We start from the raw sequence: 23,980 nt of genomic DNA on the forward strand, positions 1-23,980 counted from the left end.
CACAACCAAGTAGGCTTCATCCTGGGATGCAAGGCTGGTTCAACTTACTCGAATCCATAAACATAATCCATCACATAAATGGAACAAAAGACAAAAACCACATGATTATCTCAATATATGCAGAGAAGGCCTTTGACAAAATTCAACAGCCCTTCATGCTAAAAACTCTCAATAAACTAGGTATTGACAAAACGTATCATAAAAATGATAAAAGCTATATATGACAAACCTACAGCCAATATCATACTGAATGGGCAAAAGCTGGAAGAATTCCCTTTGAAATCAGGCAGTAGACAAGGATGCCCTCTTTCAGTACTCCCATTCAACATAGTATTGGAAGTTCTAGCCAGAGCAATCAGGCAAGAAAAAGAAATAAAAGGTATTCAGTTAGGAAAGGAGGAAGTCAAACTGTCTCTATTTGCATCTCTATATACATGACTATATATCTAGAAGACCCCACCGTCTCAGCCCAAAATCTTCTCAAACTTATAAGCAACTTCAGCAAAGTCTCAGGATACAAAATCAATGTGCAGAAATCACAAGCATTCCTATTTACCAATAACAGACAAACAGAGACACAAATCAAGAGCGAACTCCCATTCACAACTGCTACAAAGAGAATAAAATACCTAGGAATACAACTAACAAAGGATGTAAAGGACCTCTTTAAGGAAAACTACAAATCACTGCTCAATGAAATAAGTGAGGACACAAACAGATGGAGAAACATTCCATGCTTATGGTTAGGAAGAATCAATATCATTAAAATGGCCATACTGCCCAAAGTAATCTATAGATTCAACACTATCACCATCAAGCTACTAATGACCTTCTTCATAGAAGTGGAAAAAAACACTTTAAACTTCATATGGAATCACAAAAGACCCCGCATAGCCAAGACAATCCTAAGCAAAAAGAACAAACCCAGAGGCATCACACTACCGGACTTCAAACTACACTACAAGCCTACAGTAATCAAAACAGCATGGTACTTGTACCAAAACAGAGACATAGACCAGTGGAACAGAACAGAGGCCCCAGAAGAAATACCACATATCTACAACCATCTGATCTTTGACAGACCTGACAAAAACAAGCAATGGGGAAAGGACTCCATGTTTAATAAATGGTGTTGGGAAAACTGGCTAGCAATGTGCAGAAAGCAGAAACTGGGCCCCTTCCTTTCACCTTACACTAAAATTAACTCCAGATGGATTAGAGATTTAAACATAAAACCTAACACCATAAAAACACTAGAAGAACATGTAGGCAAAACCATCCAGGACATAGGCATAGGCAAGGACATCATGACTAAAACACCAAAAGCAATGGCAACAAAAGCCAAGATAGACAAATGGGATCTAATTAAAACTCAGAGCTTCTGTACAGCAAAAGAAACCATCATTAGAGCAAACCGGCAACCAACAGAATGGGAAAAAATTTTGCAATCTACCTATCTGACAAAGGGCTAATATCCAGAATCTACAAAGAACTAAAATAGATATACAAGAAAAAAACAAACAACCCCATTCAAAAGTGGGCGAAGGATATGAACAGACACTTTTCAAAAGAAGACATATATGAGGCCAACACACATGAAAAAATGCTCATCATCATGGTCATTAGAGAAATGCAAATCAAAACCACAGTGAGATATCTCACACCAGTTAGAATGGCAATAATTTAAAAATCTAGAGACAACAGATGCTGGAGAGGATGTGGAGAAATAGGAACACTTTTACACTGTTGGTGGGAGTGTAAATTAGTTCAACCATTGTGGAAGACAGTGTGGGGATTTCTCAAGGATCTAGAAATAGAAATTCCATTTGACCCAGCAATCCCATTACTGGGTATATACCCAAAGAACTATAAATCATTCTACTATAAAGACAAATGCACACATGTTCACTACAGCCCTGTGTACAATAGCAAAGACCTGGAACCAACCCAAATGCCCATCAATGATAGACTCGACAAAGAAAATGTGGTACATATACACCATAGAATACTATGCAGCCATAAAAAAAGATGAGTTCATGTCCTTTGTAGGGTGGATGAATCTGGAAACCATCATTCTCAGCAAACTGACACAAGAACAGAAAGCCAAACACCGTACGTTCTCACTCATGGGTGAGGGTTGAACAACGAGAACACATGGACTTAGGGAGAGGAACATCACACACTGGGGGCAGTTGGCAGGGGGTAGGGGAGAGACAGCAGAGCATGAGGAGGGTGGGGAGGGAGGGGGGTGTAGAGGGATAATATGGGGAGAAATGCCAGATATAGAATGGACCTAAAGCAAAATAAATTTTAAAAAAATAGATAGCCCCAACTATAAACTGTATGAATTCTGTTTAGTGCTCAATAACAACAAAAAGACAATAAATAAAATAAATTTAAAAAGAAAATACCTTTAGAAATATAGGAAAAGAAATGACAAGAAATTAAAATGGTACATTGGAAAATGTCTACAAAAAAATCAGTAACGGAATAAGAAATAAAAACACATGGAACCAAAAGAGAGCCCGCATAGCCAAGTCAATTCTAAGCAAAAAGAACACAGCGGGGGGCATCACACTACCGGATTTCAAACTATACTACAAGGCTACAGTAATCAAAACAGCATGGTACTGGTACCAAAACAGAGATATAGACCAATGGAACAAAACAGAGGCATTGGAGGCAACACAACATATCTACAACCATACAGTCTTTGATAAACCTGACAAAAACAAGCAATGGGGAAAGGATTCCCTGTTTAACAAATGGTGTTGGGAAAACTGGCTAGCCATGTGCAGAAAGCAGAAACTGGACCCCTTCCTGACACCTTACACTAAAATTAACTCCAGATGGATTAAAGACTTAAACATAAGACCTGGCACCATAAAAACCCTAGAAGGAAATCTAGGCAAAACCATCCAGGACATAGGAGTAGGCAAGGACTTCATGAACAAAACACCAAAAGCATTGGCAACAAAAGCCAAAATAGACAAATGGGACCTAATCAAACTCCACAGCTTCTGCACGGCAAAAGAAACAGTCACTAGAGTAGATCACCAACCAACAGAATGGGAAAAAATTTTTGCAGTTTACCCATCTGACAAAGGGCTGATATCCAGAATTTACAAAGAACTCAAACAGATTTACAGGAAAAAAACAAACAAGCCCATTCAAAAGTGGGCAAAGGATATGAACAGACACTTTACGAAAGAAGACATATATGAGGCCAACAATCATATGAAAAAATGCTCATCGTCACTGGTCATCAGAGAGATGCAAATCAAAACCACATTGAGATACCATCTCACGCCAGTTAGAATGGCGATCATTAAAAAATCTGGAGACAACAGATGCTGGAGAGGATGTGGAGAAAAAGGAACACTTTTACACTGTTGGTGGGAGTGTAAATTAGTTCAACCATTGTGGAAGACAGTGTGGCGATTCCTCATGGCCTTAGAAATAGAAATTCCATTTGACCCAGCAATCCCATTACTGGGTATATATCCAAAGGACTATAAATTGTTCTACAATAAGGACACATGCACACGAATGTTCATTGCAGCACTGTTTACAATAGCAAAGACCTGGAATCAACCCAAATGCCCAATGATGATAGACTGGATTGGGAAAATGTGGCACATATACACCATGGAATATTATGCAGCAATCAGAAATGATGAGTTCGTGTCGTTTGTAGGGACATGGATGAATCTGGAGAACATCATTCTCAGCAAACTGACACAAGAACAGAAAATGAAACACCGCATATTCTCACTCATAGGTGGGTGATAAAAAATGAGAACACATGGACACAGAGAGGGGAGTACTAAACACTGGGGCCTATTGGGGGGAAAAGGGGAGGGCCAGTGGGAGGGGGAGGTGGGGAGGGATAGCCTGGGGAGAAATGCCATATGTGGGTGAAGGGGAGAAAGGAAGCAAAACACACTGCCATGTGTGTACCTATGCAACTGTCTTGCATGTTCTGCACATGTACCCCAAAACCTAAAATGCAATAAAAAATTTTAAAAAAAAGAAATAAAAACACAAAAGACATATAGAAAATAGCAAAGTGACAGACATAAATCCTACCTTGTTAGTAATTACACTAAATGTAAATGGATTAAGTTCTTCAATCTAAAGGCAGAGATTAGAAAAATTGATAAAAATAACATGATCCAATTATATTATGTCTACAAGAGATAATTTATTTCATTTATTTTAATCTTTAGAGATGATTTTATCTTGCTCTATTGCCTAGCTTGGGTGCAGTGGTGCACCCAAGTGATCATAGCTCACTGCAACTTTGAACTCTTGGGCTTAAGCAATCCTGCCTCAGCCTCCCAAGTAGTTGGGAGTAAAAGGCACATGCCACTATACCCAACTAATTTTAAAAAGTCTTTTTAAAGATGGAGTCTGTATTGCCCAGGCTGGTCTTGAACTCCTGGACTCAAGTGATCATTATCTCTCTCCCCATTCCCCCCTTTTCCAAAGAGGATCTCACTCTGTCATCCAGGCTAAAGTGCAATGGCACAACCATAGCTCACTGTAGCCTCAATCCTGGTCTCAAGTTATCCTTCCAACTCAGCCTTTTGAGTAGCTGGTACTACTGGTATAGGCTAACACCCAGCTAATTTTTAAGTTTTTTTTTTTTTATTTTAGAGACAGGGTCTCATTTTGTTGGCTAGGCTGGTCTTAAACTTCTGGCCTCAGGAGATCCTCCACTTAGGCATCCCAAAATTCTGTGATTACAGAAGTGAGTCACCACTCCAGTCCCATCTGGCTTATTATTGCCAAAGAAAAGAGCCGAAGTAGCTCTACTTATATCAGACAAAAAAGACTTTAAGACAAAATGTAGTACTAGACACAAAAAAAGGATATTTAATAATTATTTTAAAAGTCAGTCCATCAAGAAGATACAGGCTGGGTGTAGTGGCTCATGCCTATAATCCCAGCACTTTAGGAGGCTGAGGCGGGTGGATCACTTGAGGCCAGGAGTTTGAGACTAACCTGGCCAATATGGTGAAACCCTGTCTCTACTAAAAATAACAAAAATTAGTTGGGTGTGGTAATGGGGTGTCTGTAATCCCAGCTACTCAGGAGGCTGAGGCAGGAGAATCACTCGAACCTGGGAGTTGGAGGTTGCAGTGAGCCAAGATCACACCACTGCATTCCAGCCTGGGCAACAGAGGAAGAAAAAAAAAAAAGAAGCTACAACAATTATAAACAAATATCCACCTAACAACAGAACTTCAAAATACATTAAACAAAAAATAAATAAGGGGAGAAATAAACAATTCAACAGTACTAATTAGAGAAATAATATTTCACTCTCAAAAACAGATAGAACTAGACAGAAGACCAACAAGGAAATAGAAGACTTGAACAACATTACAAACCAACTAGATCTAAGGAACATCTATAGAACTTTCCACCCCAAACCAACAGAATATACGTTCTTCGCAAGTGCACATGGAATAGTCTCCAAAACAGACCATCTGTTAGGCTACAAAACAAGTGTCAATAAATTTAAAAGGATTGCAATCATACAATGTATATTCTCTCACTACAAGCAATATAATAATAAATCAATAATTGAAGGAAATTTGGAAAATTTACAGATCTGTGGAAACCACACAACACACTCCAAAATAACTATTAAGTCAAAGAAGAAATCACAGGAGATACTAGAAAATACTTCGAAGTGAATGAAAACAAAAACACAATGTAGTAAAATGAGGGCTGGGCACAGAGGTTCAGATCTGTAATCACAGCACTTTGGGAGGCCGAGGCAGGTGGATGACCTGAGGTCAGGAGTTTGGGACCAGCCTGACCAACAAGGTAAAACCCCATCTCTACTAAAAATACAAAAATTAACTGGGTGTGGTGGTGTACACCTGTAATCCCAGCTACTCGGGAGGCTGAGGCATGAGAATCCCTGGGAGACGGAGGCTGCAGTTAAGTTGAGATTGTGCCACTGCACTCCACCCTGGGCGACAGCAAGATTCCATCTCAAAAAAACAAAAAACAAAGCAAAAGCCACCAAAAACAATGTAGCAAAATTTATGAGATGCAGCTAAAGCATACCTAAATGGGAAATTTATAGCTGTAAATGCTACATTAAATAAAGACCTCAAATAAATTACCTAATCTTACATTTTAAGAAACTCAAAAAAGAAAACTAAATCCAAAGCAAGTGGAAGTAAGGGAATAATACAGATTAGAGTAGAAACACATAAAGTTGAGGACAGAAAACAATAGAGAAAAATCAATAAAACCAAAAGTTTCTAGGGAAAAAAATCAACAAAATTGACAAACCTTAGCAAGGCAGACTAAGAAAAAAATTAAGATTCAAGTTGCTAAAATTAGGATTGAAAGAAATACATTATTGAACCAACCTTACAGAAATAAAAGGGATTATAAGAGAATTTCATAAATATTTGTATGCCAGCCAGGTGCAGGGGCTCATGCCTGTAATCCCAGTACTTGGGAGGCCAAGGTGGGCGGATCACTTGAGGCCAGGAGTTTGAGATCAGCCTAGCCAGCATATCGAAACCCTGTCTATACCAAAAATGCAAAAAAAATTAGCCAGGCATGGTGATGCACGGCTGTAGTCCCTGCTAATTGGGAGACTGAGGCATGAGAATTGCTTGACCTGGAAGGTGGAGGTTGCAGTGAACCAAGATCGTGCCACCGCACTCCACCCTGGGTGACAGAGTGAGAGACTGTCTCAACAAAACAAAACACAAACAAAAAAACTGTATGCCCACAAATTAAGTAACCTAGATGGAATGGACAAATTCCTACACAGACACAAACTACTGAATGATTCAAGAAAAAATAGACAACCTGAATAAGCCTATAATAAGCAAAGAGTTTGCATTAGTAGTAAAACACAAAACAAAACAAACAAACAGAAAAAACCTTTCACAAAGAAAAGCCCAGGATCAGATGTCTTCACTGGTGAATTCTACCAGACATATAAAAAAGAATTCACACTCTTCCCAAAAAATAAAAAGGGAGCGCACACTTCCCAATGCCTTCTATGAGACCGGTTTATCAAAACCAGATGAAAGAACATCACAAGAAAACTACAAATCAATATTCCTTATGAATACAGACATAACACTCCCCCCAAATACTGGCAAACTGAAACCAACAACACATAAAAAGGAGTACACACCAAAAACCACATGAAATTTATCCCAGGATAGCAAGGTTGGTTCAATATATGAAAATCAACCAATTTAACATACCACATTGAAAGAATAAAGGATAAAATTCACATGATCATTTCAATAGATGTAGAAGCAGCATTAAACAAAATCCAATATCTTTTTTTTTTTTTTGAGATGGATTCTTGCTCTGCCGCCCAAGCTGGGGTGGCACGATCTCTGTTCACTGCAACCTCTGCTTCCCAGGTTCCAACGATTCTCTTGCCTCAGCCTCCTGAGTAACTGGGATTACAGGCACCTGCCACCACACCGGCTAATTTTTGTATTTTTAGCAGAGAAAGGGTTTCACCATGTTAGCCAGGCTGGTCTCAAACTCCTGATCTCAGGTGATTTGCCTGTCTCAGCCTCCCAAAGTGCTGGGATTACAGGTGTAAGCCACCGTGCCTGGCCAAAATCCAATATTTTTTTATGATAAAAACATAAAACATTCCCACTCTGGGAATAGAAGGAAATGCCATCAATTTGATAAAGGACATCTACAAAAAGCCCCAGCTAACATCATACTTGTTGGTGAAAGACTGAATCCTTATCCAGCTGGGCACAGTGGCTCACACCTGTAATCCCAGCATTTTGAGAGGCTAAGGTGGGCAGATCGCCTGAGGTAAGGAGTTCAAGACAAGCCTGACCAACATGGAGAAACCCCATCTCTACTAAAAATAAAAAATTAGCCAGGCATGCTGGCCCATACCCATAGTCCCAGCTACTCAGGAGGCTGAGGCAGGAGAATCACTTGAACCCGTGAGGCAGAGGTTGTGTTGAGCTGAGATTGTGCCATTGCACTCCAGCCTGGGCAACAAAAGCAAAACTCTGTCTCAAAAAAAAAAAAAAAGAAGAAGAAGAAGAAGAGGAGGAAGAGACATCAAAGATTACTCTCTCTCTCTACATATGTACAGAGAAAAGTCTATGTGAAGACACAGCAAGAAGGAGGCAGTCTGCAAACCAGGAAGAGAGGCCTCACCCAAAACCAACTCTGCTGGCAGCTTAATCTTAGACTTCCAGTCTTTAGAACTGTAAGAAGTTCAGTTTCCATTGTTTAAGCCACACCATTTATGGTATTCTATTACTGTAGCCCAAGCAAACTAATATAAGCATCAATAATAAAAATCTTAGAAATTTAACCAAAGAAATGTAAGACTTATACACTGAAAACTATAAACATTTTTGAAAGAAATTAAAGAAAACCTATATAAATGAAAAGATATCCATGTTTGTGGATTAAGAAACAATATTATTCAGATAGATCTACAGATTAAATGTAATCCCTATCAAAATCTCAGTTGCATTTTTTGTCAGGAAGTAACAAGCTGATCCTAAAATTCAAATGGAAATGTAAGGGACTCAGAATAGCAAAAACAATCTTGAAAAAGAAAAAAGTTGAAAGAGACATTTACTGGATTTCAAAATGGCCAAGAAGCAAATGAAAAGATGCTCAAAATCATTAGTCATTAGAAAAATGCAAATCAAAACCACAATGAGATATCATTTCACACCCAGTGGTATGGCTATAATTTTTTTTTTTTTGAGATGGAGTCTTACTCTGTTGCCCAGGCTGGAGTGCAGTGGCACAACCTCGGCTCACTGCAACCTCCACGTCCCAGGTTCAAGCGATTCTCCCGCCTCAGCCTCCCAAATATCTGGGATTATAGGTACACACCACCATACCTGGCTAATTTTTGTATATTTAGTACAGATGGGGTTCACCATGTTGCCAAGCTGGTCTCAAACTCCTGACCTCAGGTGATTCACCAACTTCAGCCTCCTAAAGTGCAGGGATTACAGGCATGAGTCACCACACCCAGCCTATAACTTTTTTTAAAAGGGGAAAATGACAAAGCAAATGTGGAGTAATTGGAACCCCTCATACATTGCTGGTGAATGTAAAACAATGCAGTTGCTTTGCAAAGAGTCTGGCCATTCCTCCAAAAGGTAAATATAGGCTGGGTGTGGTGGCTCACACCTGTAATCCCAGCACTTTGGGAGGCAAAGGCAGGTGGATCACAAGGTCAGGAGTTTGAGACCAGCCTGACCAAAATGGTGAAACCCTGTCTCTACTCAAAATACAAAAATTAGCCGGGCGTGGTGGCAGGCACCTGTAGTCCCAGCTACTCAAGAGGCTGAGGTGGGAGAATCACTTGAATCTGGGAGATGGAAGTTGCAGTGAGCCGAAATCACACCACTGCACTCCAGCCTAGGTGTCAGAGCAAGACTGTCTTGAAACAAAACAAACAAAAACAAAAGCAAAACAAGGTAAACATACAGTTACCACGTGACCCAGCAATTCTGCTCCTATATATCCAAGAAAATTGAAAACATATATTCACATATAACCTTGTACATGAATGTTCACAGAAGTATTATTCTTCACAGCAAAAAGATGAAAACCCAAATGTCCATCAACTGATGGATGTACAAAATATGGTAAACATGGAATACTTTTTAGCCATAAAAAGGAATACATGCTGGCGGGGCATGGTGGCTCATGCCTGTAATCCCAACACTTTGGGAGGCCGAGGCGGGTGGATCATGAAGTCAAGCGATCAAGACCATCCTGGCCAACATGGTGAAACCCTGTCTCTACTAAAAAAACACAAAAATTAGCTGGGTGTGGTGGCACATGCCTGTAGTCCCAGCTACTCAGGAGGCTGAGGCAGGAGAATTGCTTGAACCTGGGAGGCAGAGGTTGCAGTGAGCCCAGATCGCACCTCTGCACCCTAGCCCAGCACCTGGTGACAGAGCAAGACTCTGTCTCCAAAAAAAATAAAAGAATACATGCTACAACATAAATGAATATTATACCTCAGTTATCATATTAAGTGAAAGAAGCCAGACACAAAAGGCCATAGTATATGATACCATTTATATGAAATATCCAGAATAGACAAATCCATAGAGACAGAAAGTAGATTAACGGTTGGCAAGGAACAGGAAAGGAGGGAATGAGGGGAACAACTGTTAACAAGCATGGGGTTTCTTTTTGGGATGATGAAAGTGTTCTGCAATTAGTGGTGATGACTGCACAACTTTGTGAATATACTAAAATACACTGATTTGTATATTTTAAAGTGGTGAATTTGGTCTATATGTTTAATCAAAAATACTTCTAGAGACAGGGTTTTGCTCTGTTGCCCAGGCTGAAGTGCAATGGCACGATCACAGCTCACTGCAGCTTCAACTTGAATAAAAAGTTCATACACGAAAAGATAATGGTTTCAAATCAGGATAAATAAAAAATAATTGTCAGAAATAGGACATCTGCAGTGTATCTTTTCGAAGATCAACCCTTGTAATTAGAACACATCTATCTCAGTTAATTACTTGGATAATATCTGGGATTCTTCCAACAACATATGTGCATTTGTTCAACAGTATTTATTGAGCATGTTTTATATCTAGTCACTCTTCAACAAAAAGAGGGGAGTGTCCTCAGTTATTGATGAGTAGAAGCCATACTTTGGATTTTCCCAATGCTTCTTTTCTTTTTTTGAGACAGGGTCTCACTCTGTCACCCAGGCTGCAGAACAGCGGCACGATCACAGCTCACTGCAACCTCAACCTCATGGGCTCAATCAATCCTTTTACCTCAGCCTTCTGAGTAGCTGGGATTACAGGTTCATGCCACCACGCCCAGCTAATTTTTATATTTTTTTATAGAGACAGGGTTTCACCATGTTGCCCAGGCTGGTCTCAAACTCCTGGGCTCAAGTGATCCTCCTCCCTCCACATCCTCCGAAAGTACTGGGATTACAGGCATGAGTCACCGCATCCAGCCCCCATGCCTCTTAAAACAGTAAATCTTTCTGTGCTGTGCATTAATGTGATTGAGGTTAACATAGCCCCTGGCACATTTAAGAACATGGTTTCCACAGAAATCTGGCTTTTTTGGAGGAAGACAGTTTCCTAATATGTAAGTTCTAGCAAACCTATAAAGGAGGCCTTCTTCCAAGTCTCTTTCTCCCTTCCATTTTTAAAGCTAGGTAGGTAATTTTCCTGTGATGTCTTACACTTTCCAGCTGCTTAACCTTTCTTTTGGCAGGAAGAAATTGGCCTTTGTTAGTTTAATGAGAAGCGATGTAAGAAAAGTTTGCCTCAGATTTCTTGTATTATTGTGTTCAGCTTATGCAAAGATCATAAGTATTCTGGTCTTAAATTTGGGACCTTTGCAATCAGAGATCATTAGTATTTATAAATTTAACTTATCATGAAGTTAGTTTCAACTAAGGGAAGAAAAACAAGCCCCTCATGGGGCTGAGCTTGCAATATGGTCTTAGAGGAATTCTAAACCATTTTTTAGGTAACTGTCATTTTCCAAGCACCAAGAAGTGTAGAAAATAAAGAGCCTCAAATTACAGGCTGTCAATAGTGTGGTGCATTTTGCACATCACCCCATCTAGATCTCTGTGCAGATGTACCAAGTAGCAATCAAGGAAAATCAGTTTAAAGTCAATTTCATTTGAAACTTCTATTAAGTGATAATCATTAAGGGGAATGACATCATTTTACCCATCAACAAAACTTCACATTCAGCAGAAGACAGAACCAAGTAGCTAAATAGAACATTTCCATAATGCTTGAGAATTCAATATCTTCCTTGACATCATTTCTTAGTCTAGGCACTCAAGCAAGCAGCAGATTGTCACTTACAGCCCCTGTCATTTCCTGTTCTAGTTCATTAAACTCTAGGCTTTCCCCAGAAACACACAACCCTCATAGAGATCCTTCTGCCAGTCAGAAAAGATCCATCTGAAGGAGGCAGAAATTGATATGCAGCTCTGGTGAGGATGAAGGCCATAATAAATTGCCACCTCCATGTGGAATTATATTCTGTAGGATGACAGTGTGTGGGCAGAAGCAGCAGGAGGTTATGTTTAGATCTTACAGTTGGGGACTTATTTCATATTGACTGCTTTCTCCTTGGCTGCCAAAGGATGGATAAAGTTCAGAAGCTACAGCCAAGTTGGTAACTCTTTACATTTGCCTTTCTTTCTACAAAATACCTGAAATAAGTTAGCAATATAGCCAGTTCACATGCAAAGGCTTGAATCAAAACCTCAGTTCTCTAAATAATTTTGCTTCTCTTTTCTCAGTACTGCTTATAATTTTAGGACTTCAGAGTCATGTTCATTAATACATTTATAAGTGCCATTGACCACTCCCTGCAATCACATGGCTACTGCATGCCCCAGTGGAAACCAGAATAAAATAACATCCCAATATAGAAATAAGCACTTGAAACAAGGCACCCAAAAAGAAAAAGCCACATTTGACTTAACCTTACTGAGGAAGGAGACCAAGATGAGGGAGGGCTCTCTCTACTCAGCTTTTCTCTTAACCATAGTGAGACACTTGGAATTGCAAAAGCAACATTTAGCTTTCAGGAGCATGTTGCTGCCAGGAGTGGAAAGAAAGGATCTTACACCTTCTTTTCTCTCCTGGTTCTAAAGTGGTGGGCAAAATGTCTGCTTTTATTGGTTTGAGGTATTCTAACCATTGCCAAAGAACAAGCAAAGAAATTGATATACCCATGCTCTCTTCCCAAAATGTCACCTCCTTTGTAAGGCTGTCTTGATTCCCAATTCAGAATGTACAGCTTCCTTCTCTACATTATATCATAATACTTTATATCTCCATTAGTATTACAGATCTCCCTCTCTCACTAAACTGTAAAATTCCATAGTTCAGGGACCAAGTCATTACCTCTGTGATTGCTGCAGTGCAAAGTAGAGTGCTTTATTAATGGTAGATACATAAATGCTTGATGAATGAACGTGGTGGTGTCAACTTTATGATAACCGGACATTATGCTTTACAGAGTTCTAATAAATGTTGAAGAGAGGCTGGGCATGGTAGCTCACACCTGTAATCTCAGCACTTTGAGAAGCAGAGGTGGGCGAATCACCTGGGTCAGGAGTTCAAGACCAGCCTGACCAACGTGGTGAAACTCCGTCTTTACTAAAAATACAAAAATTAGCCAGGCATAGTGGCGGGCGCCTGTAATCCCAAGCTACTCGGAGGCTGAGGCAGGAGAATCACTTGAACCTGGGAGGCGGAGGTTGCAGTGAGCCAATATGGCACCACTGCACTACTGCTGAGGCGACAGAGTGAGACTCTGTCTCAAAAAAAAAAAATTTAGGCCGGGCGCGGTGGCTCAAGCCTGTAATCCCAGCAATTTGGGAGGCCAAGGCGGGTGGATCATGAGGTCAAGAGATCAAGACCATCCTGGTCAACATGGTGAAACCCCATTTCTACTAAAAATACAAAAAAAAAAAAAAAAAATTAGCTGGGCATGGTGGCACGTGCCTGTAATCCCAGCTACTCAGGAAGCTGAGGCAGGAGAATTGCCTGAACCCAGGAGGCAGAGGTTGCGGTGAGCCGAGATTGTGCCATTGCACTCCAGCCTGGGTAACAAGAGCGAAACTCCATCTCAAAAAAATAAAAAAATTTTTAAAAATTTAAAAAAAATAATAAATGTTGAAAACAAAGAAACTACCCTTTCTACTTAGCTGCCCCCTCCATCCAAATCTCTTTTCCCTGTATTTGGTATCATGATTATTTACATTGAAGAAGGAGACACACCTAATGGGAGATCTCCTCCTGGGAAGATATTTAATATGTCTATTTAGATAACTCTCCAATAAACCATCTTTTGGGGAAGATTCCCAAGGTTAAGCTGAACTTGATAAGCAAAGTTCCAATCATTCTAGGTAGGCAAAAGATAGTTCTGCTGGCTAAGCGTGGTGGCTCATGCCTGTAATCCCAGCACTTTGCGAGGTAGAGGCAGGCAGATCACTTGAGGTCAGGAGTTCGAGATCAGCCTGGCTAACATGGTGAAACCCCATCTCTGTGAAAAGTATAAAAATTAGTTGGGCATGGTGGCAAGTGCCTGTAATCCCAGCTACTCAGGAGGGTGAGGCGGGAGAATGGCTTAAACTAGGGAGGTGGAGGATTGCAGTGAGCCAGGATCGAACCACTGTACTCCAGCCTGGGCAACAGAGTGAGACTCAGTCTCAAAAAAAAAAAAAAAGATAGCTTTGCTTCCTCTGACACAGTGCGCTGTCAGATACCTTGGAAGAAACTATAAAGGTCTATGCCAGGCACAGTGGCTCACACCTGCAATCCCAGCAAAAAAAAACAGAAAAAAGAAAGAAAATAAAGTATAAAGGTCTAAAAACTGAAAGCATGACACTGAGACTCCCCTAACCAGGTGCTGCCTATATGAAATGATCAAAAAGAACAAAGAAGAAACCCTGAATTCCTTTTAAACAAGAAGGAAAAATGGTCCTTAGCCCTCAAAAAAACAAGGGTCTAACTAGAGACTGGTTGGTGATTGACAACCGCTGCAGATACAGTCAGGTGACATAAATGTGTCTAAGGAGAAGAAGGTCAAATTTAGCCAATGAAAGTAATCTCAAGTAAGGCGCCCTTCCCCATTTTCACCTGTCATGTGTTATTTTACCACTGGGGTTTGGCAAAACTTCAAAAACAGAAGACTTTTGATCTTTGTCAAAATTCTGGTTATTTGGAAATTTCTTTTTTCCATTTTTTTTTTTTTTTTTTTTTTTTTTTTGAGACAGAATCTCACTCTGTCGCCCAGGCTGGAGTGCTAATTTTTGTATTTTTAGTAGAGACGGGGTTTCACCGTGTTGGTCAGGCTGTTTATAAACTCCTAACCTCGTGATCTACCTGCCTCAGCCTCCCAAAGTTTTGGGATTACAGGCATGAGCCACCTTGCTGGCCTATCTGGAAATTTCTAAACAATGATCAAGTTATACCACAATGCACATTTTCCCCTTGCAAAACAAAAGACTTTGGTTTGACAGGAACAATTTCCAGTCTCTTATCATTGAAAGGTACAAAGGAAGCTGGGAAGTTGTTTTAATATCATATAGCACTTTTGAGTTCATTAGACCATTATCCCCAGGGTTGGATTTAATCAAGATGAAAAAGCATAGGCTCAAAAGCCTTTTTAGTTGACAAGAAGCAAGTATTTGGCTCAGGATTTCTGTGTTTGAGTTGTAAGTCAGATTCACCGAAAAGTATTCAGAAATTAGGCTGGCTGGAGACAAGAAAGAGCCTTGAAATAAGAGAGGTGCGAGACCACGGGTTGTACGTGTGACCTAGCCTCTTAAGAAGCTTAGGGACCTTGAGCAAATTACTTGTACTCTCATCTGTAAAGAACTAGACTTGGAGGATTTCCAAAGCCCCTGTAACACTATCAAATTTTAATTGTCTAATGTTGTTCTTTAAGTAACTGATTCATTCATTCAACTATTTGAACACCCAGTGTTCACTGAGGAACATTAGTTCATTCAGCTGAGTACTTTCAATGAACAGAATAAAATAAGTAAAAATAACAGCTCTTGCCCTCAAGAAGCTGATAAGCTAGCATCAGTGATCTGGTCGCCTCAGCCTCCCAAAGTTCTGGGATTACTATCATGAACCACCTTGCCCTACCTATTTGGAAATTCCTAAACAATGATCAAGTTCTACCACAATGCACATTTTCCCCTTGCAAAACAAAAGACTTTGCTTTGACACGAACAATTTCCAGTCTCTTATCACTAGGAAAGGTGAAGGCTTTACCCAACAGCTCCTAGCACAGGTGCTTATTCATCCATGATCACAAGGAGCCTGTCAAATGATGAGGAAGGAAAGGAGTAAGAGAAGCTCCACAGAAGCTCTTAGGAGGAAGACAGGGTCATTTATAATTTCAGTCCACCAATGTCTTTTGAGTGCCTAAAGTGTGTTCCAGCACTGGGCATCCTGGGGCAACTCAGCCAGATCAGGCCTCTTACTTATTCTAGGTGGTAGAGAGAGAGAAAAAAAAAAAACCAAAACAGGTTATCAAAGAAATAAAATCCAGGGCCAGGCATGGGAGCTCAAACCTGTAATCCCAGCACTTTGGGAGGCTGAGGTGGGTGGATCCCTTCAGGTCAGGAGTTCAAGACCAGCCTGGCCAACATGGTGAAACCCTGTCTCTACGAAAAACACAAAAATCAGCTGGGCATGATGGTGCACACCTGTTACCCCACCTACTCAGGTGGCTGAGGCAGGAGAATCGCTTGAGCATGGGAGGTAGAGGTTGCAGTAACCCGCACTCCAGCCTGGGTAACACAGCAAGACTCTGTCTCAAAAAAAAAAAGAAAAAAAAGAAAAAGAAACCTAGATTGAGAGAAATTCTATGAAAGAAACAGAGTAACAAATAACTGTTTGCTGGTGGCTGACTCCCATTAGTATAGGGCAGAGAGGGGAAAGTCTTTGGATATGGTGGTAGTTGACTGAGCTCAGACCTGAAGACAGGAAGAAAATTGGAACAGCCAGCAAAGAGGGCTTAGTGATCCAGCCAGAAAGGCTGGTAAATGCGGAGGCTGAGAAGGGCTGGTACAGACAAACCATCTGTGTCATTGGAGCTTAAAAAGCAGTTACTTCCTGAAAGTATAGGGTGAATGCAGTAGTTTTCAACAGAGGGCAATTTTGCAACCCCCCCCATGGGACATTTGGCAAAGTCTAGAGACATTTTTGTTGTTATGATGGTGGGGGGGGGGGTTGAGAAAACTTGCACTAAAGAAATATTTCAGCCCAAATTTCAGTTTTAGTCATTATGTTCTAAGCTCATGTTCTTGCCAGCTTGAATCGTTTTTTTACCCTTGCTGCAGAAACAAAATAAGAGCAGGTTTTAAGTGGCTCACTCTAGCATCTACTCTCTTGGGAAATCCCATTGGGGAGGTTCATGGGACTCCAGGAACCTTTGGAAAACTCCACAGGATACGAAATAACCTAAACAGGTGGGAAAGGATCCAAGGAGCCACACCCCCAACTACTCCTAGTTACCAGGGCAGAAAAGACGGAGATTAGGAGTAGAGCACAAAGGAGAACATATTCATGTTTTATTTGCATAATTTGCCTAATTACAAATTAATGTTACAAAGAATACAAAGGCAGGTCCAGGGTAGAGTGAGGAGGTTGCGGATGCCCTCAAGTATTGGAAAGCTCTGGCCTTCTGTCTTTTTCCTTTCTTTTCTTTTTTTCTATTCTTGAGACAGGGTCTCCCTCTGTCGCCCAGGCTGGAGTGCAATGGCGCCATCGCCGCTCACTACAACCTCAAACTCCCGGGCTCAAGCCACCTTCCCACTTCAGTCTCTCTAGTAGCTGGAACTACAGGCGCGCGCCATGATGGCCCAACTAATTTCTGTACTTGTAAAAAATTGAGACAGAGTCCCGCTCTGTCACCCAGGCTGGAGTGCAGTGGCACCAACTTGGCTCACTGCAACCTCCGCCTCCCGGATTCAAGCGATTCTCCTGCCTCAGCCTCCCAAGTAGCTGGGACTACAGGCGCGCGCCACCACGCCCGGCTAAATTTTGTATTTTTAGTAGAGACGGGGGTTTCGCCATGTTGGCCAGGCTGGTCTCCAACTCCTGACCTCAAGTGATTCGCCCACCTCAGCCTCCCAAAGTGCTGGGATCCCAGGCGGCACCAACGCGCCGCGCTCCTCGGGCCTTCTTCTAACTCGGCTCCCTGGGCCCCAGAGGCTTTCGCTCCCCTCCCCCACGCCGCCCCGCGCCGGCCTCAGGTCTCTCTGGGACCCGCCGGCCTGGCGTCCTGGCCCGCCCGAGCCCCACGGTCCCTCGGGTCCTAACCTTGGCGGGCAGGCGCCTCCTCAGGAAGCTCTGGAGCAGGCTATCGCTGTACAGGTGGCCCAGGAGGGCGGCCGCCGACCGATAGCCGCATCAGGTCCTCGTGCAGCCCCCTCCTGAGAGGCTGCAGCTGAGGGGCCCGGCGGGCCAGCGGGGCAGGTTAGCTGCCGCTTGCCCCTGCTTTGCATATTCATGAAGTCTAGCAAGGCCGGTCGCCCTGGCGAGCCAGGGCCGGGTCATGAATTATTTATGAGGAAGCCTCTGGTCCCGCCCAGAAAGTCCTCGTTGACTATTCATGAGGCGAGGCGCGGGTTTGGGCCGGAAAAGGCCGTTGACTGCAGGTGGGAGGGAGGCGTCGACAAGCTGAGGTGAGGGCGGTTCTGACGCGAGGTCTCCGGCCGGAGAGGGCATTTGTGCGTTGTTAGTTCTGTCTTTATGTTAAACTTTTTTTTTTCTTTTCTTATTGCTTAAGGCTTTAAGTTAGATTTGAAAGTATTTTTCGTGGGGGCCAAAGGTACTGTGAAGAGAAGCGGGAGGGCAGAAGGCTGAGGAGGAAGGCAAAATTGAGGCGATTTCCCCAGAACCGGACAGAGAGCACCCAAGTAGCTTTGAAATTCAGATTGTTTAGGCCGGGCACGTTGGCTCATGCTTGTAATCCCAGCACTTTGGGATGCTGAGGCAGGCGGATCACGAGGTCAGGAGTTCAAGACCAGTCTGGCCAACATGGTGAAATTCTGTCTCTACTAAAAATACAAAAATTAGCCGGGCCTGGTGGCTGGTGCCTGTAATCCCACCTACTGGGGAGGCTGAGGCAGGAGAATTGCTTGAACCAGGACCTGGAAGGCAGAGGTTGCAGTGAGCCGAGATCGCACCACAGTACTCCGTCCTGGGTTACAAAATGAGACTCTGTCTCAAAAAAAAAAAAAAAAAATCAGATTTTTCTGGACATGAAATCATCAAACTTGCTGAGGAAGCAGCAGCCATAATGGGCCATAATGAGCCATGATGAGGCTGATGGGGCAGATGAAGTCTATGCCCTGCATTGGAGGGGGCCTTGTGTGGTGGAGCTTTTGGGTTTTATCTTACCTGGGTCTGATTCTCCCCAGCTATTGAGGTTTTTCTGCCAGGATCAATACCTGGTACAGGCCAAGAGGTGAGAGAGGTGGGGACGAGCCACCCCACCCACCTTGACCTCAGTTCCCCTTTCAATTTAGTGAGGATTTGCCAATTAATCTCTGTGGACTTCAGTTCTCTAAACAGTTCAGAGGGTGAGAGTGTCTTGAACCTCAAGATTAGCCAATCACCAAAATATTTCCCAGTGCGCAGAGCACTGGACAGGCTGTGCAGTACATCGTGTACTCAGCTGGTAGAAATGAGGGGTGGTTCTGGCCCTAAAGGGGTTTTTAATCTCATCAGGATCATAATCTAATTTCTCCTCCATTGGATCATCAATCTGTTGAGGTAGGAACAGTATTTTACATCTTGTAATCCTGCACATTGCCTGGCACATCGTAGTTGCCTCGTAGATGTTGAATGAATGAATTGAAATAGCATGAAAATGATATTAACAAGTCAAAAAAGCATGAACAAATACTCAATTAATATAGTGGAAACCATTTACTCTGAATGAACACAGGTAGGGGAATTACCAGGGCCAAATGGAATTTGTTAAAATGGTGAATAATTTATTGAAGCAAGCTCTGTTGGAAGGTCTAAGTAACTGGGTGGACTTTAGCAAACCAAGTTCCCTCGCTTAGCCTCACCTTCCTTTATAGTTTTATGTTTAGGTTTAAATCCATGATCCATTTTGCATTAATATTTGTATACAGTGTGAGATTTAGGTAAAGGTTCTTTTCGTTCTCTCTTCTTCTTTTTCTTCCCCCCACCTGCCCTCATGTCCTCTTGTTTCAGCATCATTTGTTGAAAAAAAGATCCTTCCTCCACAGAATTGGATCTTCTTTAAATGGAAGGGATTGGAGGATGTCTCTGCTCCCTTCCAGCTTTATGAATCTGTTGAACCCATTTATGTTAAATGGGTTCTTTTGAGTAAAGCCATCCTTAATAACATGCATTTGTAAGGAAGGTCATATAGTTGCGTTTCAGAATCCAGCTATTGGATAGTGTTCACTTGATAGAAAGGGGATTTTCTTATAAAAAATTATTTTAGAGATTGAGAAAGATGGATAGAGAGCCTTCATAAATCAACTATGATAATATTTGGGAAAATGTAATAAAACTTTGGCTTTTGCTTCACTTGGAATGGTTTTAAAAAGTGGTTTAGGCCTTAGTAAACTAAATAGCAGCTGTCTAATCTTCATTTGAATCTTGGACTCACACATAGCAGGGGTAAAATAGAAAGTAATTGTGCCACCATTTAAAATAGGGCAATTGAAGGCATGGTGTGGTGGCTCACGTGTATAATTCCAAAACTTTGAGAGGCTAAAGTGGGAGGATCACTTGAGGCCAAGAGTTCAAAGCCAGTCTGGGCAACGTAGTGAGACCCATCCCCCAACTCTACAAAAATAAAAAATAAAATTAGCAGGGCATGGTGGTGCATGCCTATAGTCTCAGCTACTTTGGAGGCTGAGGTGAGAGGATCACTTGAGCCCAGAAGTTTGAGGTTGTAATGAGCTGCGATTATGCCACTGAACTCCAGCCTAGGTAACAGATCATGCTACTGCCTTCTATCCTGTCTCAGAAAAAGAAAATGAAATGAATAAACAAAAAAAATAAAATAGGACAATTGAGATATAAGTCAAGAGGTAAGCCTAGAGTGAATCTTTACCAGAAAAAGCACAGAAATATTGCCTTTTTTCAAGAAGATCATAATCCTTGTCACAAAGTAGTCATATCAAGTATGAATGAGGGTCAGTTGCAATGGCTCACACTAATATTCTCAGCACTTTGGGAGGCTAAGGAAGGAGTATTGCTTGAGCCCAGAAGTTCAAAACCAGCCTGGGCAACATAGTGAGACCTCATCTCCACCAAAATAAACAAAATTAGCTCAGTGTGGTGGCACATTCCCTGTGGTCCCAGCTACTTAGGAGGCTGAGGTGGGAGGATTGCTTGAGTCCAGGAGATCAAGGTTGCAGTAAGCCAAGATTGCACTGCTGCATTCCTGCCTGGGTAACAGAGTAAGACTTTGTCTCAAAAACAAACCAAAGAAAGAATGGTATTGATGCCCTGTGAGGTTTCGAATATGTGTGGATCTAATTTGCAAACAAATATATAAGAGAATGACATTTCAAAGTTAGCTTTCAGTTCTTAAAATTCATAGTTAGGAGATCTCTTATAGGTTTTAATATAATGAGCCTGAACAAAAGGATAACACACACAAAAAAATCAGACCTATTCTCTGAGGATGTATGCTGTCTAAAGTCATACCTCCTGGATTATCAACTTGTGAGCTTTCAAAATTAAGCAGGGTTTGTACTTGAATAGAAGTCCTCCACAAAATACCTGCTCAAAGGGAAAACAGTAGCAACAGAATAGTTAGAAGTTGAAAGGAATCTGGCTATTTTTTTTTTGAGACGGAGTTTTGCTCTTGTTGCCCAGGCTGGAGTGCAATGGTGCCGTCTCAGCTCACTGCAACCTGGGTTCAAGCAGTTCTACTGCCTCAGCCTTCCAAGTAGCTGGGATTATAGGCGCCCACCACCACACCCGGCTAATTTGTATGGTTTTAGTACAGATGAGGTTTCACCATGTTTTTTGAAAAAAATAATTTAGATCTTTTTGCCTTCCTGAAGCAAGCTCATGCTGGAACACTAGAAAGAGACCCTACCATGTTTAGAAATAAGCAAGCAAGCCAAAGAACTAAGGACGCCCTGGTAGTGTATCATATTAGATAAAGTGAAAGAAAAGGAGGATTTCATTTTGGAGAGACAGTCTGGAAAAACTTCTAAATTGTGAGCCAGACTTATTGAATTTTAGTCTCAGTTCTGTTACTAAGTGGCTGACTGACCCTGAGTAAGTCAGGATCTTGAGTTCCTCATCTAGAAAATTAGATATTTGGACTAAGTGACTGTCTTAGTTCATTTTGTGCTGCTTAACAATACGTGAGGCTGGGTGATATAAAAAGAGGAGACATGTATTAGCTTATGGTTATCAAGGCTGGGAAGTCCAAGAACAAGGATGTCCATCTTGTATAATACAGCAAGGATATATAATACACCTCCTTGTTGTATTATAATGTGGAGGAAGGCATCACTTGGTTAGAGAGAGAGCAAGGAGGGAAAGTGAGTGTACCAAACTTGCTTTTTTTTTTTGAGACAGAGTCTCACTGTTGTTACCCAGGCTGGAGTGCAATGGCGCGATCTCAGCTCACCGCAACCCCCGCCTCCTGGGTTCAGGCATTCTCCTGCCTCAGCCTCCTGAGTAGCTGGGATTACAGGCACGCGCCACCACGCCCAGCTAATTTTTTGTATTTTTAGTAGAGACGGGGTTTCACCATGTTGACTAGGATGGTCTCAATCTCTTGACCTCGTGATCCACCTGCCTTGGCCTCCCAAAGTGCTGGGATTACAGGCTTGAGCCACCACGCCCGGCCCCAAACTTGCTTTTATAACAAACCCACTTTCTTGATAATGAAACTGCTTCTGGGATAACAACAGTAATCCATTCGTGAAGGCACCTAATCACCTCTTAAAGATCCCAGCTCTCAACACTTGCATTGAGGATTAAGCTTCCAAAATATGAACTTTGGGTTACACATTCAAATAGTAGCAATAATATTTAAAGTTTCTTCTACTTTTAAAATTTTGTGACATTTTTCTAACTTGAATTATTCCTTGTTCCTGTAGTTCTCTGTTGGCTCAGCAAATATTTATTTAGTTAGTTAGGGTTTTTTTTTTTTTTTTTTTTTTTTTTAAGTAGAGACGGGGTTTCACCTTGTTTGCCAGGCTGGTCTTGAACTCCTGACCTAAAGTGAGCCACCTGCCTTGGCCTCCCAAAATGCTGGGATTACGGGTATGAGCCACCATGGCCTACCTCAGCAAATATTTATTGAGTACCTACTTAATTCCAGTACTGTGATGATGCTGAGAGTTCAAGAATGAGCTAAACAAGACACAAAAGGTCACATACTGTATGGTTTCATTTATATGAAACAATCAGAATAGGCAATTTCATAAAGACAAAAGGTAGGTTAGTGGTTTCCAGCTGCTGGGGAAAGGAGAGAGTAGGAATGACTGCTAATGGTCATGGGATTTCTTTTAGGGGTGATGAAAATGTTCTGGAATTAGATAGTGTTTGCACTATTTTGCGACTATACCAAATTGATGGTTTATGTTATACTAAACAGATGGCTACACAATTTTGTGAATATACTAAAACCCACTGAATTGTACCTATTAAAAAAACTTTAAAAGCTGGGCGTGGTGGCTCACACCTGTAATCCCAGCACTTTGGGAGGCCAAGATGGGTGAATCACTTGAGGTAAGGAGTTCCAGACCATCCTGGCCAACATGGCAAAACCCCATCTCTACTAAAAATGCAAAAGTTAGCTGGATGTGGTGGCACACACCTGTAATCCCAGCTACTCAGGAGGCTGAGGCAGGAGAATTGCTTGAACCCAGGAGGCAGAGGTTGCAGTGAGTTGAGATCATACGACTGCACTTTGGCCTGGGTGAAACAGTGAGAGTCCTTTTAAATAAATAAATAATAAAACTTTAAAATATAAAGAATGAGCTAGATAGACACAGTAGCTAAATACAATTTTGCTCTCGTGTTAGCTCACAGTAAGTCAGGGATACTTAAAGACAACTATGGTACAGTATATATTGCAAAGGGCACACAAGCCAGACTTCATAGTAGTGGTAGTGGGAATTAGGAAATCATTCCTTAAGGAAATTTTACTAAGCCATATGACATGGTTTGGATTTGTGTCTTCACCCAAATCTCATGTCCAATTGTAATCCCCAGTGTTGGCAGAGGACCCTGGTAGGAGTTCACTGGATCATGGGGGCAGATTTCTTACTTGCTGTTCTTGTAATCGTGAGTGCTCATGAGATCTGGTTGTTTAAAAGTGTGTAGCACCTCCGCCTTCTCTCTCTTCTTCTCTGGCCTTGTAAGACATGCCACCTTCCCCTTCACCTTCCGCCATGATTGTAAGTTTCCAG

General features: G+C 41.7%; 1 protein-coding gene and 1 long non-coding RNA gene across 23 annotated transcripts in view; one reads left to right on the forward strand and one right to left on the reverse strand.

The window, feature by feature from the left end:
• The window catches only part of LOC128928810 (uncharacterized), an 84,332-nt gene extending 66,274 nt beyond the window's left edge, over positions 1–18,058 (reverse strand). For all 8 annotated transcript variants that reach the window (XR_013522339.1, XR_013522341.1, XR_013522352.1 and 5 more), the window contains exon 1: positions 17,868–18,058. This is a non-coding gene — a long non-coding RNA (uncharacterized LOC128928810). The remainder of the gene's footprint in view (positions 1–17,867) is intronic.
• Positions 17,790–23,980, forward strand: part of HORMAD2 (HORMA domain containing 2) — a 122,637-nt gene continuing 116,446 nt past the window's right edge. For 6 of the 15 annotated variants that reach the window (XM_054239936.2, XM_078338025.1, XM_078338029.1 and 3 more), the window contains exon 1: positions 17,790–18,232. The gene's annotated coding sequence lies outside the window, so the exon portion shown is untranslated. Of the gene's footprint in view, positions 18,285–23,980 lie in introns of all 15 variants that reach the window. The other 9 variants (XM_054239942.2, XM_078338011.1, XM_035269234.3 and 6 more) reach the window with 4 other exon arrangements.

The sequence above is a fragment of the Callithrix jacchus genome, chromosome 1 (assembly GCF_049354715.1).
Source record: "Callithrix jacchus isolate 240 chromosome 1, calJac240_pri, whole genome shotgun sequence".
NCBI lineage: Eukaryota > Metazoa > Chordata > Mammalia > Primates > Cebidae > Callithrix > Callithrix jacchus.